This window comes from Miscanthus floridulus, chromosome 17 (genome assembly GCF_019320115.1).
Source record: "Miscanthus floridulus cultivar M001 chromosome 17, ASM1932011v1, whole genome shotgun sequence".
NCBI lineage: Eukaryota > Viridiplantae > Streptophyta > Magnoliopsida > Poales > Poaceae > Miscanthus > Miscanthus floridulus.
Genome location: NC_089596.1, coordinates 57,879,828 through 57,896,160, shown reverse-complemented (window position 1 = coordinate 57,896,160; position 16,333 = coordinate 57,879,828). Strand labels below are relative to the sequence as shown.

The 16,333-nt window shown below is 41.0% G+C and overlaps 1 non-coding gene across 1 annotated transcript; it reads left to right on the top strand.

Moving 5' to 3' along the window:
• The first annotated feature begins 960 nt into the window (after nt 1-960).
• TRNAK-CUU (transfer RNA lysine (anticodon CUU)) lies at nt 961-1,033 on the top strand. The gene has a single exon. It is a non-coding gene; the product is annotated as a tRNA-Lys (tRNA).
• Nucleotides 1,034-16,333: the final 15,300 nt, after the last annotated feature.

Below are 16,333 nucleotides of genomic sequence, written 5' to 3'. Positions count from 1 at the left end.
CTCCACCATTTTGTTTAGCTTGACTTAGATAATTATTAACTCAGTCACCCACACTCAAATTAACAAGTCCATCCGAATCTTGGATCACTAGTAAATCTTCTTTAGACTAGAATAAATCCCTTGGGTGGCCACAGACTTAAAGTAGAAAACAGGGTTTATTGTTGAGTCCGGATCGTAGATTATATTTACTTTAAATCTGAGAGAATTACAGAGAAGTAATGGTTTTATATGGTGGACTGGGACAAATGATCTAAAGAGAGAACTCTTTAGGAATAGAGAAGTCCACTCTTCTCTGCATTTATTTATCTCTTGGAAAAGAATATATTTTGGAGCATCGGATGTCAATCAGGGGTGCCACCGAATATTTGAGATGACGTGGCGCTTTGGAGTCTTACTCTCAGCTTGGTGTAAACGCGATCGTTCACGGCCCTCTCCTTTATGGAGGTGTTGTCATGGTGCAGTAGAACGAGAGAATGAGGCGGCACCTCGGATAATCTGGTGACAACCTATATACAGCAGATAAAGCTCCCAGATATGACCGGCGAAAACGATGGCACGTCTGCTCTGTAGAGTGTGCGTTCACCTGTTATTTGGGCTGATAAGTCATGACTAAAAGTATTGTTGGTTGATTATTATGAAAGAAAAATAATGCTCGTTGACTGAAAAAGTATGGCTTATAAACCAAACGAACAGGGCGCGTGTCCATGCCAAATTTGCAGGATTGTGCTCTTGTTGGCCGGGTCTATTCTGAACAGATGAGGCTATCTGCACAAAAGATTTCAGCTGAAATTGTTCCAAAGAAAAATAAGATTTCAGCTGAAATTGTGTTCGCTACAACTTGTAGCCTACAAGTCAACGTGACAACACCATACGGACGTGCAGATGTGATGATATTTACATTTGACAGCAAACCTAGGTATTTCCAATATTTAGAAGATTTTCAACAAATTTAAGACAGAAGCCCGTCTAGCTCAGTCGGTAGAGCGCAAGGCTCTTAACCTTGTGGTCGTGGGTTCGAGCCCCACGGTGGGCGACATTTTCATTTTTTTTCATGTTTTCAATTTCGTACATACTGTACAGGGTTGCTTGTAAAATGGGCCGCTGTGTAGTAAATTTGCAGCGTATAGGCCTTGATGGATATGATGGGGGCCTGTTGTCATTAGTCTAGGAAACAATATTAGGCCGTGTTGTTGGGCTACTCCGTGCTATTATGAACGTTGCAAACATTCCACATTTTTAGTGTTTATTATAAAATCACAAAACACATTTTTTCTTCAAATCACGTATACTCGCGTGTACACCTACCTCTATAAAATATTATATATACACCCTACTTCGGATCCTGGATTGATATAGGGCCCGAGCTGAATATGTCATGTTGTGAGCAAAAGAAACTTGAACAAGGAAATGTACATTGAACAGCTTCATATAGAGCATTTGTAGAAGTTAACACTTAAGTAGGCTGATTTTGCATTATGAGCCTTTTTTCCTTTAGCTAACTTATCACCATATCATACAAGGCACTAGGAATCTAGGATCTTGTTTGGTTGGAGAACTGAACAATTTGCCTAGAAAAAAAATTACTAAGAAATCTGAAGAAATCTTTTTGATCAGGTAAGTTCGGTCATAGTCTGTTTGTTTGGAAGGATGTGCCTAAGAACATTAACAAGAAAAAATAAAACATTAATTTGTGTTTAATGGCATATTGTTAATTGAAATCTTATTGATTTTTTTAGATAGTAACATTTATATTATAACTTTTCTAGCTTTATAAGATTAAAATAAATATTTATAACCACAATATCTTTTCACATATGTCACATATGTTTAATTTAAAAGGAGCGAGACAAGTTAAAATTAAAAGAACGTAGTAATACTATAGTGGGTGATATTTGTTTGCTTAATTTGACATGAATAGAAAGGCTAATAAAAAAAGTTATGCCGCAACCATACAAACCGGTTAGCGTGTAACCGCACCTGGACATTAGCCAAGGCAGAACGGCGACGGGAGCCACGCATTCTAAGGCTTGTTCGGTTGCAAGATCAATTCGGATGGCTCATTCATCCAGGACACGATGCAAGGAAGTTGGGGCCTTACTGTCCGTGACTACGAAGGCGAAGTGGTGCTTGCAGGGGCCGGTCGCCTGAGATCAATCCCAGATGCGATCACAGATGAAGAAGTAGCGTGTGCCCAGGCTTTACAAGCGGCTACAGATCATAGCATTTCACGAGTGCAGGTGGAGATGGACTCGACAATTCTTCAAAAAGCTCTTGTCTCACCATCCATGGATCTCGCAGCATGCGGAATGTTGATAAGGGACACTCGTGATTTGTTGAATGAGCATTTTGTATGCAGTAGTGTCATTTCTATTCCTAGAGCTTGTAATGGGATAGCACATAATTTAGCTAAGCTCGCTATGTGTTGGGACCCGGGTGATCGCCATGTGTGGGCAAGCCCCTCCCAGAATTTGTAAAGACCTTGATTGCTCGCGATGTTTGTCGAGCTTATGGTTCCAATTACAAAGCCATAGAGCCCGTGATTGCATTAAAAAAAGGCTTGTTCGGTTGCTTCTCTTTTTTCTTTCCGCGCCGGTCACCCTATTGATAGACTCAACGTCTAGAAACCTATCCGTTCCTCTCCACATCTTCCGCTCCCCTCTAGTCACCGCAGATTAAAAAAAAGTATATGCATCACTGCGACTGCGCTCCGCGACCGGCTCCGCCGCAGCTCCCGCAAGCCTCCATCTATACCGTGCCTCCCACCGGTCTCCTCTCCACTGCCACGGCATGCTCCCCCACGATCGGACCGCCGTGGCGTGTTCGCTGCGCGAGGCCGCACCACCCGACTGCTGCTTTCACCTCCACCGCGGGCACCATGTGTGCCCTATCACCGGGGGCAGCGCAGCCGCTAACCAAGGGCCGCACAACCACCTGCCCGCTGCCATCCTCCTTCTCTGCCGCGACCGCACAGCTGGATCCCGTTGTGCCATGCTCCGCCCGCCTGGCTGCCATGTTTTGCTGAAAAGTGTATGTTGCAAGCGTATGTTTCGAGTGTTTCAGAGGTATGTTGCAAGTGTTTTAGATGGATGTTGCAAAAGTAGATTAGGATGTTGCAATGGTTGTACACATATGTTGTAAAGATCTGTTACCAATTTTTCATCTGTACTTTCCGGACGCATGTTGCAAGTGTGTTTATCTAGATGTTGCATATGTTTCACACATACGTTGCATGTGTTTTATCTAGATGTGCTATGTTTGCAATCGTTTTTAAGTGTTTTCAGGTGTTCTTTTCAAGTGTTTCAGAAGTATGTTTTATGTGTTTCATGTGCCTTCAGACGTATGTTGCAACTGTTGTATTTGGATGTTTCAAAAGCAAATCGGGTCTTGCATCTCTCCTCCTCACCTACTACTAAAGCCCCCTTTGGCACGGCTCATCCAAAACGGCTTCACCGGTGAAGCCAAAGCCAGTGAAGCCAGAAAAACTGGCTTTTCCCGGCTTCTAGTTCATTTTAACTTCGGCTTACAAAACGGTTTTACGCTACAGTGCCTCGATTTGCACAAAATAGATGAAGCCGAAGCCAGCATAAGCCGTGCCAAAGATGCCCTAAATCGTCTCAGTGTGTCCTCCTCCTTACGCCGACAAGGCATCCTTACAACGCCGTGGCTGGGTACTTCTGAATCAGAGGCAACCCCACGTGGAGCACGCGAAATGGAGGACGCCCAGACGCCCGAGCGCGGGAACTACCGTTTCCTAGTGGTAACCCTTGAGCATGTAAACCTTGCTGCCGGTAACTAATGTTTGAGCTGGACATTTATTGCAAAACAATTACTATAGCCCTAGACCTAGTCCTTAGGGCGGTCCTAATGATAATGATAGAAACTACACACGTATTCCATGGTGACCACGTCAGAAAAAAAATTATCTATATAAACTACCTCACACAATTTAGGTGTTTTTAAGTAATAAATGTGGGCATTTTTTTCTCTCCTCCGTGTCCCTTCATCGGATTCTCTCTCTCATCTCGTTCTCTATTTTTTCTGCGACTTCTCTCATCTGGTTCTCCCTACCAAACAAAAAGCAGAGGAGGCAGCAGCAGGCACGCGAGCGCGGCGGCGGAAGTGCTGCGGTGCGGGCGAGTGCGGCCAGCGCAAGCGAGCGTTGCCGGCACGTGAGCACAGCCAGCGCACACGAGCACGCCCGGCGCGGACGAGCGTAGCCGGCATGCGAGCGCAACCAGCGAAGGCAAGCGCGGCCAACGGGCAAGTGCGGCGGCGCGGGCGAGAGCAGCGGCGCGGGCGAGCGCTGCGGCGCGGGCGAGCGCTGCGGCACGCGAGCACGGCGGCGCGGACGAGCGCGGCTGACGGACGAGAGCTGCGGCACGCGAGCACGGTGGCGCCAGCGAGCGCTGCGTGGGCAAGCGCATGCGGGCAGCACCTGGATAGAAACCGGTGGTTTCTTCCCAACGCTGAATCCGCCGTTTCTTCACGCCTCGGGTGGAGGGCAGACGTCGTTTCCCGGTTAAGAAACGATTTTCTCTGATTCTCATCTCTTTCCTCGTTAATTAGCCTGCCACATCAGCATTTTGTTTTACTGGTAAGCTATTTAATAGAGATAGAAACCATCATTAATACTCCATTGGGAGTGCCCTAATTAGACTGCCACATCAGCATTTTGCTTAGCTGATAAGCTATTTAATAGAGATAGAAACCATCGTTAATACTCCATTGGGAGTGTCGCTTCTCCAAAAGAGGCAATCTCCGGTCGCAAATGTTAATACTTCATAATAAATCTATTTAGAGATATAAATCTCCGGTCGCAAAATATATTATCATAATAAATCTATTTAGAGATACATTTATCGGAAATGTCTCTAATATACTACATATTTATTTGTATATACTTGATCAAATTTGAGATGGATTGACTCATTGACAATGAGAATTATATTCTTTATCGTACGAAGGGAGTAGTACTTTAACTACCAATATCATCTATAAATTTATGTCATCTTATATGAAAAGAGTGATATATTATGAAAGTATCTTTTATAGTGAACCTAGTAATATCAATCTTATGTTGCTAATCATAATATTCGTTATTATAGAATTTACTCATTTGAATATCCAGAAGTATATATGATTGTGTGATTGATCTAAATTACTTGTAAGTCCGTGTTAGTCAATGTTAAAATAATTTGGTATATATGTTGGCGTAGCAATGACACAAAATGCTTAATTATTGTTGAGGTCTTAACAAAAATAAGAACATTAGTCCTGGTACTAAGGGGATGTTTGTATCAGCTAGAGCTAGTTATTAGTTTGTGCTAAAAATTAATTTAAATTAGTTGGGGTCGACTAGTTAGTTGGCTAACAGCTTCTTGAAGGTTCAGCTAAAAAATTAACCCCAGTTTAGATGTGCTAGTACCAATTTTAGCTAATTTTTAGCTACCTAACAATTAGCCCTTGATATCAAACAGACTCTAAATAGTGTAACAACACCCAACTAGTCAAAATAGTCATTTTCCATTAATTAAAAAGAAAATCAACATTTAAACTCGAGTTGAAGATCTAGAGACCTTGTAAAGATCTGGCTGTGTGCATGCGGATGACGAGCACCACACCTCGTTGCTAACTGGCGATTAAACTGAAACTTTGTAAAGATCTGGCTGTGTGCATGCGCATGACGAGCTTTGACTTTGAGTAGCCGCTTGCAGTTGCGCTGCGTAGCTCAAGCGAGCGGAGGCCCGTGCAGTCGTGCTTGTGGTCTCAATATGGCGTACCTCTAGCTAGTTAGTAACTTGCAGTATGGAAAGCGTCAAAACATGTTTTGTTTTCTACGGAATCCATGACAGTGTTTGGGGTTCGGCGTCAGAGTACAATTAAGAGGCTCCGACCATTTGATTCTGTCTGTTCTTCTTCGATGGATGAGTTGTTCACCGAACCCTATGTTTACTACTCCCTCCATCCCAAATTGTAAGTCATTCCAAGAATCTTGGAGAGTCAAACTTTTTTAAGTTTGACTAAAATTATAGAGAGAAACACAAAGATTGATGACATCAAATAGGTATAATATGAAAATATAACTAATGAAGAATCTAATGATACTTACTTGGTATAATAAATATTATTATTTTGTTATATAAATTTGGTCAAACTTAAAAAACTTTGACTCTCCAAGATTCTTGGAATGACTTACAATTTGGGATGGAGGGAGTATGTGCGACAGCTTAGCTAGCTTGCATTCTGTCCAAACTATACTTTATACTTTACTCCTCCTACTGGCTCCATTTTTATTTACATGTTATATTAGCTTTATCCTAAGTCAATCATTTATATCTTTAACCATCGATTTAAAAAAATATGTAAGTTTAGGATATAAGATTTATATTTTTAGATTCAGTAAGATAAATACTTTCATAATATATACTTTATATGTTGTGAAACTATAAGGATTTTTCAAATTGATAGTTAAAGATAGTAATGTTTGACTTAGGACAAAGCTAATGTAACATGGTAATAAAAATGGAGGGAGTACGTATATTGTCAATCTTTTAGGAGTGAAAGATAAAGGAGCATGTATATGTTGTGCGATAATATTTACATAGTACTCAGGTTTGATGTTAAATAACTAAGTTTAATAGTTCTAAAAACATAACTTCAAAAAAACGTACTCGCCCTGGTCACGAATAAGTGAAGGACACCAATGATGAGCCCATGGCTCCTCAGGATTCAACAATTATTTCTAGGAAGAATTGTCAAATATTTTTACTCCAGTTGAATTACAAAAAATGCACCCAGCTTTATGAAAGAAGGATATTTTGTATTGTTAGCTCATAAATCACCCGAAATATTAACTTGTGGAGCCATGGGCTCGTCATTCTCCCTTTCTTGAAACAAAGCCGTCCTCGGCTTTGACACAGCTCTAGCATAATCTTTATTTATCGGATCATGAATAATGCTAGCGACAATTACTTGAGTAGGAACAACACTCACGTCGTCAACATTCTTCACAATTCCAGACTCATTGTCGTAACTTTCACAACCTTTACCCAAATAATTAACCATCACCATAGTGTCGTCTCCATCAACAGGGATTTCAGAATTACTACCTGCAACTTTAGAATCCATGCACGAATTTTCAGGTGCAAGAATACCAGCAGCTGCAGTCACATCAACCAAGGTCTTTATTGAAACATAACTTTGACCCATTACTTTTTGTTAATTACAAGTATATATTTATATAAAACAAAGCAAAAAATCACCATTATGATAAAAAGGGTGGGAAGACTCCCTCAAGCTTTGGGTCTCATGTATTTGAAAAAACAACAATTAGGTTATGCTCAAGATCTCTTGTCTTGATATTAGAACAATTAGGCAACTCACCTATATTTCAACCTCCTCCTCCTCCTCCTCCTGTAGAGGTGTCCCAATCGGCACTATCACAAAAATGACATTAGAAGACAACCTCTCTAATTAATAGAGGCAGTCATATCTAGAGACCGTCTCTATCTGTAAATGGCTAGGCGGCCTCCAGGGAAATGCTTATCTCTGCAAATCATTTACAGAGGCGTCCATCTTAGGACTCCTGTCTCTATAAATCGATTTTTAGAGATGGGTATCTTAAAAATTGCTATTAACATAGGCAGCCATTCTAAATGTCCCTCTCAAAAAAATGATTTTCAGTGGTGTATATCTTAACATGTCCGTCTCTAAAAAATAGTTTCATCCAAAAATAATTCATTTTTCATATAAACTTGGACAAAGACAAACTTTATATCAAAGTTGTACCCCTCGACGCGATCTACAACTTTATAGTTGAGAAATTTTTGAATTAAATTTTTTTAGAGTACAAATATTATTTAAGTTCATGGATTTGAAATTTAAAATATAAAATAATCAAACAAACTCGATGTTGACATAGTCTATACCAAAATTGTAGTTCTCGTTAATAATCTACAACTTTGTCGTTGAAAAGTTTTTTATTTGAAAATGTTTAGTTGCAAATATGTGTTTTAAGTTTATAGATTTTTAGAATTCAAAATTTAGAAGTTCCATACGACCTTCAATGTTCACATAGTTAATACCAAAGTTGTTGTGGCCGACCTAATCTACATGTTTGTTGTCGATAAGTTTTTTATTTGAAGTCTTTTAGTATCTAAAATATTTGTTTTGAATTCATTTATTTTGAGATTCAAAATTTTAATTTTTTCAGACAATCTCAGATGGAGATATCCTATACCAAAGTTGTAGTGCTTGACAAGATTAAACACTTTGTAGTTGAATTTTTTTATTTGAGTTCATTTAGTAGCCTAAATATTCGATACAAGATTATAAAATTTTGATAAAAATTATATCATCTTATATGTATAGTCATAATGAGTGTGTGGTGTAGTGGTAGGGAGATGTCATGCCTAAATTTTTATTGAGGTTGTCGTCCCTTAAAATTGTTTTTTGCTGCTCCTGAAAATCCTTCGTGCAGTAGTGTTTGTGGCCCATGGAAACGAAGTAACATTACTACAGAATAGCACTTCACTGCCGGTTCAAAACACCTCGTCACTGCTGGATTTTGAATCGGCACAACCATGCCAGCAGTGATGAGGGTTAGCTATCACTGTCGGTTCCTATAAACCGACAATGTTCTTCAACTTCACTGCTGGTTCTTTAAACAACCCCGCAGAGTTCGGTTCCACCATCACTATCGGTTCATGAGACCACCCGACAGAGTTTAATTCCACCAACACTGTCGGTTTGTGTTTTAACCGACAGTGTTGTCGTAACCAGCACTACCGGTTTGTGACAAGAACCGGCAGTGATGGCTAAGCTAACGCTGCCGGTTTGTGGCTCAAGCCGGTAGTGTCATCTTGACCATCACTGCTGGTTTGTTGCTAACCGATAGTGATGGTTCGTTCGCATTTTATTGTTTTACAATTTATTTTAATTTATATTTTTCATGGAATCGGGTTTTGCTTTATATACACTACGTAGACGACAGGTCCATCAATATTAAACATTACAAATGTTACAGTTACAGTTCAAATGTTCTTATCAAGATCTCGATCCCTCAAAATAAAAAAGAAATTATTCGATAAGATGAAGCATGCTTCTCAGACTTCTTACAATAATCTAGCGAGCCACTCTGGGCCATACTGGTCCTTGAACTTCACGGATTGTGCAATGAAAAATACTACATCTTTTTCCAATACCTTGGCTAAGATGAATTTTGCTAGCTCTGTTTGCAGTGCGACGATCTCCATGTCTAACAGTCTTTCGTGGTTATATTTCTTGCGCTATCGTTCAAAAAAGATGATATCCAAAGAGAAATCAGTAAATTATTTTGTTGAATTCTTAACAGACATAAATAAAATAGGGATTATACACACTAACTTATCTGCTTCTTCTGATTTCCCACCGATGTAGCGAAGCATTGCCCACATTACATAAAACCCGCATTCATTGTTTCCCACCGGCTGTTTTAGGTACTTTCCCTCCATTTTGACAACCTTTAATGGGACCTATGTCCTACTGATATGTCTTCTTCGGACACTATACAACATTAAAGGGAGAAACATTAGAAAGCGGCATGTGTGACTAGAAAATAATATGTTATTAGAATCGCTTACTAATTCAGCACTGCCACCAGTGCATCCAGATGATGAAATAGTTTTTTCTTCGAGTCCCACACCTCGATTAGATTATTAGCAAGATTGACACAAATGAAGACGAAATGGTTGCTACAATCACAGAATCCTAATTATCGAATAATCTTAACAAAAAAAGAAACATAAAATTAAATGCCGAGAACACATACTCGCAGTTGTAGGCTAGAAGTATGTGGGTTTTGTTCTTCATATTGAATTCATCGAAAACATCAATCAATCACCCTTTTAGGTCTTCCACGTCATATACATGGAGGCCTAAACACGTCTTCTCATTGACTCGCAAGGGGTCCAAGAAGCCTATGTTATCCCATTTGCTTTTTAGTATGCAAAATTTTGCTATACACCTACATAAAATCATGGGAATTGCTCAAAAGTTAACAATTTATGTCTCAAGAGAGTAGTTAATTATAATATCGTGTGTGTAGGGTACTTACATAGTCCACAGCGTCAACATTTATGAATCGAGAGTCTGGTATAGCTGGAATAAGCATTCCCACTCGACATCGAACTTCTGTTCTTTAGGATAATGAAAAACATGTGGTGAACGGATAATAACCTCAAAACCAAAGTCTTCAATCTCTGTTGCTTGAGCCATGTAATATTCATGCAAGTGGCGCATATATGTTGTCAAATTTTTATATTCGTCATCAGGAACCAAAAGATTGTCCCTTTCATAGTTCATTGCCGGTGTTCCCATCCCTTGTACATCATAATAGATGTTCATGGCCACTTCCATGATTAATTCGGGGTTGTCTTCAACTCACTTCTGTATCTTTCTTAAATCTTCATTGTGTATTTCATTAGCTCTTATTATAACATACCGATTCTGTGTTTGCCTTTCGAATTTGGACTTCAACAAACACGGAGGCAGTGAGGCATAGAGATTGAAGAAACTAACATAATCTTCCTTCAAGATGTGTGCTGTAAATTTTTCTTTAATCAAGTTTGTAACGCTGCCACTGAACGGCCTTTTTCTTTTTTGTTGGTCCACTTTAGGAGCATTAGCGACCGAATCCAATGACCTTTTCTATGACTGTGAGGATGCCTTTGATCTTGTTTTGGGCTGAGGTGGAGGAGAGGAGGAGGATGATGACGAGATTTCTGTTTTCCCGGGGCTAATGAAGATGGAGGAGGAGGAAGAGGAGGACTCTTCTCTTTTCTCAGGGCTGATGAAGATGGAGTCGGACGAGGAAGAATAGAAGGAGACCTCTGTCTTCTTGGGGGTGATGGCAAGGGATGAGGAGGGGAGTGATCTCTGTTGGGAGATGATGAGTGATCATCGTAGGTGGGCAAAGACTCGCAGTTGTCCTCATCATCAGAGGACAATTGGTGGTCAAGCTTAATGAAGCGCTTGCACCAGACCACTTGAGAGCCCTTGTTATGACCAAGTTTTGGCTTGTCTTCCGCTGTGGGGTATTCAATGTGTATCTTGTTATACTTCTTATTAAGTATTCTGTCAATGGTGATGCGAGCGTATCTCTATGGAATTGGGTGGCCATTAATGGCCTCGTCTTCTGTAGGCCTAGCCTGGCCGAGCGCCACCTTGTCCTTTGTCCATTCCTGATGGATGTACAACTTGACATTGATGGGTTCAGTGATGCCGTCCATCGGATGAGGCATATCCGCATCTTCTTCGTCGAGCGAGGTCGATCCGCAGCTGCTGTGACCCCTAAACTATAGGCTAAAGGCAGTAGGAGTAGGGTTTTATGGTACTCCTGACCCCTTGGACAACAAAATTTGCTAGACTCATGCTTCAACACTTGCCTCAATCTGTGAGTTCATTCTATCTTCCATCTCTTTTAGTCGCCTCAAACACTCTGCCTCTTGATCCGCTCTACCCCTCGAGCAGCTTCGGTAAGTGTGAGATTCTTCGAGGAATGCTAGTTTCCAAGGAACAACACTAGTTCCTCTAGTACGACCAGGGTGCTCCTAGGTTTTGAGTGCTTGGTGAGCACATCTTTCTCCCTATTAGAAGTGCGAGTCCCTTGCCTCACCTCCTCAATTACCTAGGAGTTCCTCTTGATGAGTTCGCTCATGGGTGGATTTGTGGAGCTAAAGCTCCCGTCCTCGGTGTGACATAGATTCCTCCCCATATAGTATAATACCGATCTTGGATCCTAATGGGTGGTCTCAACCTGAACGCCTTCCTTAGCAAGACGATCTATCTTTTTAAGTTCTGCTTCAAATTCTAGATTTTTTTCGCGTATCCATGAGAGCCGAGATGATGAGGATTCGTCGCTTTCTGCGAGTTCTCCTTATTCTTCCTGCTTAGTTCTATATACTCCTCGGATAACTTATATTCCTTGAAATCCTACCTGAAGTCCTTCTGTTTGCTAAACTATCCACCATCGAAATATGTCTCTTTATTTTGGAGGACAAAATTTGTATACAATGTCCCCTTGAAATTCTTGAAGCATGTCCCCATGATTTCTTTTGGTTTTTCTTGACTACCTCCTTGTCATACTCCGTTGGGAAAGTGAATTACTCTAGGATCTTGATATCCCATATGTAATCCTTCTCACTTTTGGGAACCCTTCCACTTCCTATACCTAATCGAGATGAAGTGCCTTATAAGTAACCCGAGGATAGTCTTGTATTTGGTCAAAGCTATAGGCGGTGAGAGTGGATCCCGAATTCATCGAACTCAGTGATGTGCCAGTGTGCATTCCTACCAACAGGAATCTTTGACATGCCTCGCTTGGATCTAGCCTTCCTGCTACTCAAACCCTCTAGCTCCTTGACCAACGGAGGCTCTTGTTGGAGACACCAAGTAAGCTATGACCCTCTCAATTGATTAGCGTGTGTTACTACATAGTCACATGATACCAAAGTTATCTGGCCATCTTGGTCATTTTGACTCAGCTAGAGCAGGGGAGACGGGGTCCATGGCTGCTCGTTCTCACCGTCCTGATTGACACCGTCACCGTTTGTCGGATCATGCGGCTCTCCCGTCCCAGCGATATCAGCTGCTTCTTGTTGCCGATCTGTTCTTCGATGATGGGGTAACAGGCGACGACAAGTCATGGCTATGACACGATTGTGGTTAGTTTTGGCTGCGGACAACTAATAATAGCATATGTTCATATTATATATATATATATATAATATGTTTAATGCAAAGTCTAATAATAAGTCCACATACAACAAAGTCAAATGATAGCATATGTTCACCTTGAACAAATTCATTGTTTGATTGACCACATACAACAAAGTCCACCTACTGTTGTACGAAACTAAGCCTACATCAACTTTCAAATAAGAAAAGCAATGACCATGGCCATAAATAAAAGAATGACATCTTTCCAAGACCAAGGAGCAATTCTTCTAATCTTCACATCTCCGGCGGGTGGTTTCTCTTCAATCTCTAGTGCTAGCAGATGGCCATGGTTTGCATTCATTGAACCATAGTAGGCCGGTTGCCCATGGTTTGCAAGGTAGGCCGGATGACTATAGTAGGCCCTCAAAGCTTCAGCTTCTGTGTTGTATTTTTTGTGCAAATGACCAGGATAGCGATTGACTTGAGCATAGCAATCTTCCCAGGTTCGATAAATCCCAGGCATGTGACCAACATGAACTACATACCATACCATGGTTGCCTATACATTTAAGTAAATTAGCTTGTCATTCAAACATGATGTATCAGAATATTAAGTTCACATACAGCTAATGAACAAATATTATCTAGATAAAGAGGCATGGAGCAAGCTATATTGTGAGAGGAGGCACTTGCAGCATCTAACAAATTAAATTGTTCTTCATGATTTTAGCATGAAAAAGCTTGTCCAACACCACTTGAGATGTTTTGGACATGTCCAACGAAGACCTTCAGAGGCACCGGTGCATAGTGGAATCCTAAGCCAGGATAGTAACATGAAGAGAGGCAGAGGAAGACCGAAGTTGACTTGGATAGAGACAATAAAAGTAGACTTGAAAGGATAGAATATACCCAAAGACTTAGACTTAGATAGGAGTTCTTGGAAAATAGCTAGTCACTTGCCTAGACCTTGATTGCTTCTGCTGGGTTTCAACTCTAGCGTACCCCAACTTATTTGGAACTTCAAGGCTTTATTGTTGTTGTTGTTGTTGTAACAAAGACTTTCTCATCTAAAAAGTTAAAATAGTTGTTTAAAATATCAACATTCAACACAGAACCAAAATTATATGGGAACTATGGAGTGGACCAATATTTGGTTAAGCTTATTCTAATTGGAAGCCTTTATAGGCTGTATACTGATGCACAATACCAAAATTATATAGGAACCATGGAGTGGACCATGCTACCATAGTTCTAGGAAATATCGCACTAAAAGTGGAGTTACCAAATACCAAGCACATACCACTCAACATGGCCAATTTAAACAGTTGCTTCCTAAAGGCTAGATCATGCCATCAAGTTAAGTTGCCAAGCAAAAACTGGCACTATTAAACATTGCAATACCACAATAAGAATGACATTTATGTGTAGAGTAATTGTGCCATCTTATTGAACCCTCATATCTGAATGATAAATTATACAACATGATTATAAGTATATGACAGTGAATGTACAGAGTTTAACCACATTAGGTACTTTTGCTAGTACTCCTGCAATGGATTGGCCTAACATTTTTTCCCACTAACTAACTACAGTTCTTCTCATAAGTTGGCTCTAAAAAACATTTAATACTAGCAAAGCAGGCGTAAAGGTATTGATCAAACTTCCAGATAATTTTATATAGGATTGACATTCCCATACTTTATAGGACTTTCTAAGCATTTTTTTAGCCCTTGTCGTTCTAAACTCAAACTTTTCTAATGCATCCAAATTTACTTCAACTACAAATAGGTTACAGTCGCTACATCACTAGCTATAGATGCAGTGCTCGTTTAGTAGCTCATTACTAACAAACTGAACAGAGCTAACAAAAAATAGCAATGAGAGTGACAGATAAACAGATCACACCGGCATGCTCAGTTTCACACTAGTAAACCATGATACTATCATTTTGCCTTGAAAACCTCCCAATGCCAACCCCTAAAGTCCCATTGGCCCTAACACGCCAATTGCCATAGGAATCATGAGTCAATGTAGGAGAGGACCTACCAAATCCTGGCCACCGCCGCCACACACTCACTGTGGGGCATTTCATCAAACACATAGCGAGCAGTGAGCCACACACTCACCTGGGGGTTGGGAAAGCAGCTGTCCGTGTGCTCCTGAAGGCCTCAGTGGTGGGAGTGTAGACGTGGAGGAGGAGGGGCATGGCCAGCATTGTGGACAAGGAACGAGGGCACGGACGGTGTGGTGCTCTGGTGTGGGGCGGTGGACGACGTCGCGAGCACTGGTGTGGGACTAACGGGGACGCATCGAGGGGACGCACAGGCATCAGCATTGAAGAAGAGTAGCGTAGGGCTGGGAACGACGGCGCGGGGGCGGTGGATGGGTGCGCGGGGAACGGTGGTGCCCGACGTGGGGTGGTGCTCTAACGGCGCGGTGGGAGGGTTGGCGTGGGGTTGAGATGACTTTGGAAAATTTCAACTCGTGCCTTGCTTTTATTACAATGGCTCATCACTACCGGTTGTAAGTTCTAAACCGACAGTGATGAGAAAACATCACTGCCGGGCCATTCCTCGAACTAACAGTGATGGGGGTGTAGCGGTTATGGGTTGAGTAGCATATATTTTCCATTTCTTTCAAAATCCTCCGACAGGCTCAACGGTTAAGACCGCACAATATGGCCCCCGCGACCCGTGTTCGAGTCCCAGGCGCCCAAATTTTTTGGTTTAATTTTATAAATTATTAAATGACTTTGGAAAATTTCACCTCGCGCCTTCCTTTTATCCCAATTGTTCATCACTGCCGTTTGTAAGTCTAAATCGACAGTGATGAGGCACATCACTGCCGGGCCATTCCTTGAACCGACTATGATGGCGGTGTAGTGGTTATGGGTTAAGTAGGATATCTTTTCCCTTTCTTTCGAAATCCTCCGACTGGCTCAACGGTTAAGACCATACAATTTAGCCCCCAAGACCCGTGTTTGAGTCCCAGGCGGTCCAAATTTTTTTGTTTAATTTTATAATTTATTAAGCGCTCTAAAAGGTCAAAAAGAAAAAATAAATTAGCCATTACACACCTCCTATCATAGCCCAGCGGTAAAGACTCGGAACTCTGCTCCCCGAGACCCGAGCTCAAACCCGAGGGCTGGCACAATTTTTTTTAATTTTGTTTAAATCACTGCTGGTTTTCAAAACAAACCGATAGTGATAACCAGCATCAATGTCGGTTTTGTCTCATCACTGCCAGTTTTTTGAAACCGACAGTGATGTTTATATATATAAAAAATTCCTTTTTATATACTGAATAAATAGAAGCATGTGCATTCCTTTGGCAAAATGGCTTAAAATGTTTTTGGCAAAGATCTACACCCAAATTAAGACTCCACACAGGATCTTAGGTTTTTCTGATCAGTTGTTTTATTTATTATATTTTTCTGTGTGCTAAATGAGATAAAAGAGGGTGAATTTCATCTTGGACCCAATAGATTTTTTCATCGACCTCCACAAAATTCTTATCCCTAGGGCACATTAGGGCCTATGTAAAAGTTTGGCACCATTCTGGATCTTTTCGTGGGTAGACTCAGTTCAACCTATAATTAATCGGTGTCGTCACGTGGAAATTTAATTAAACCTCAGAA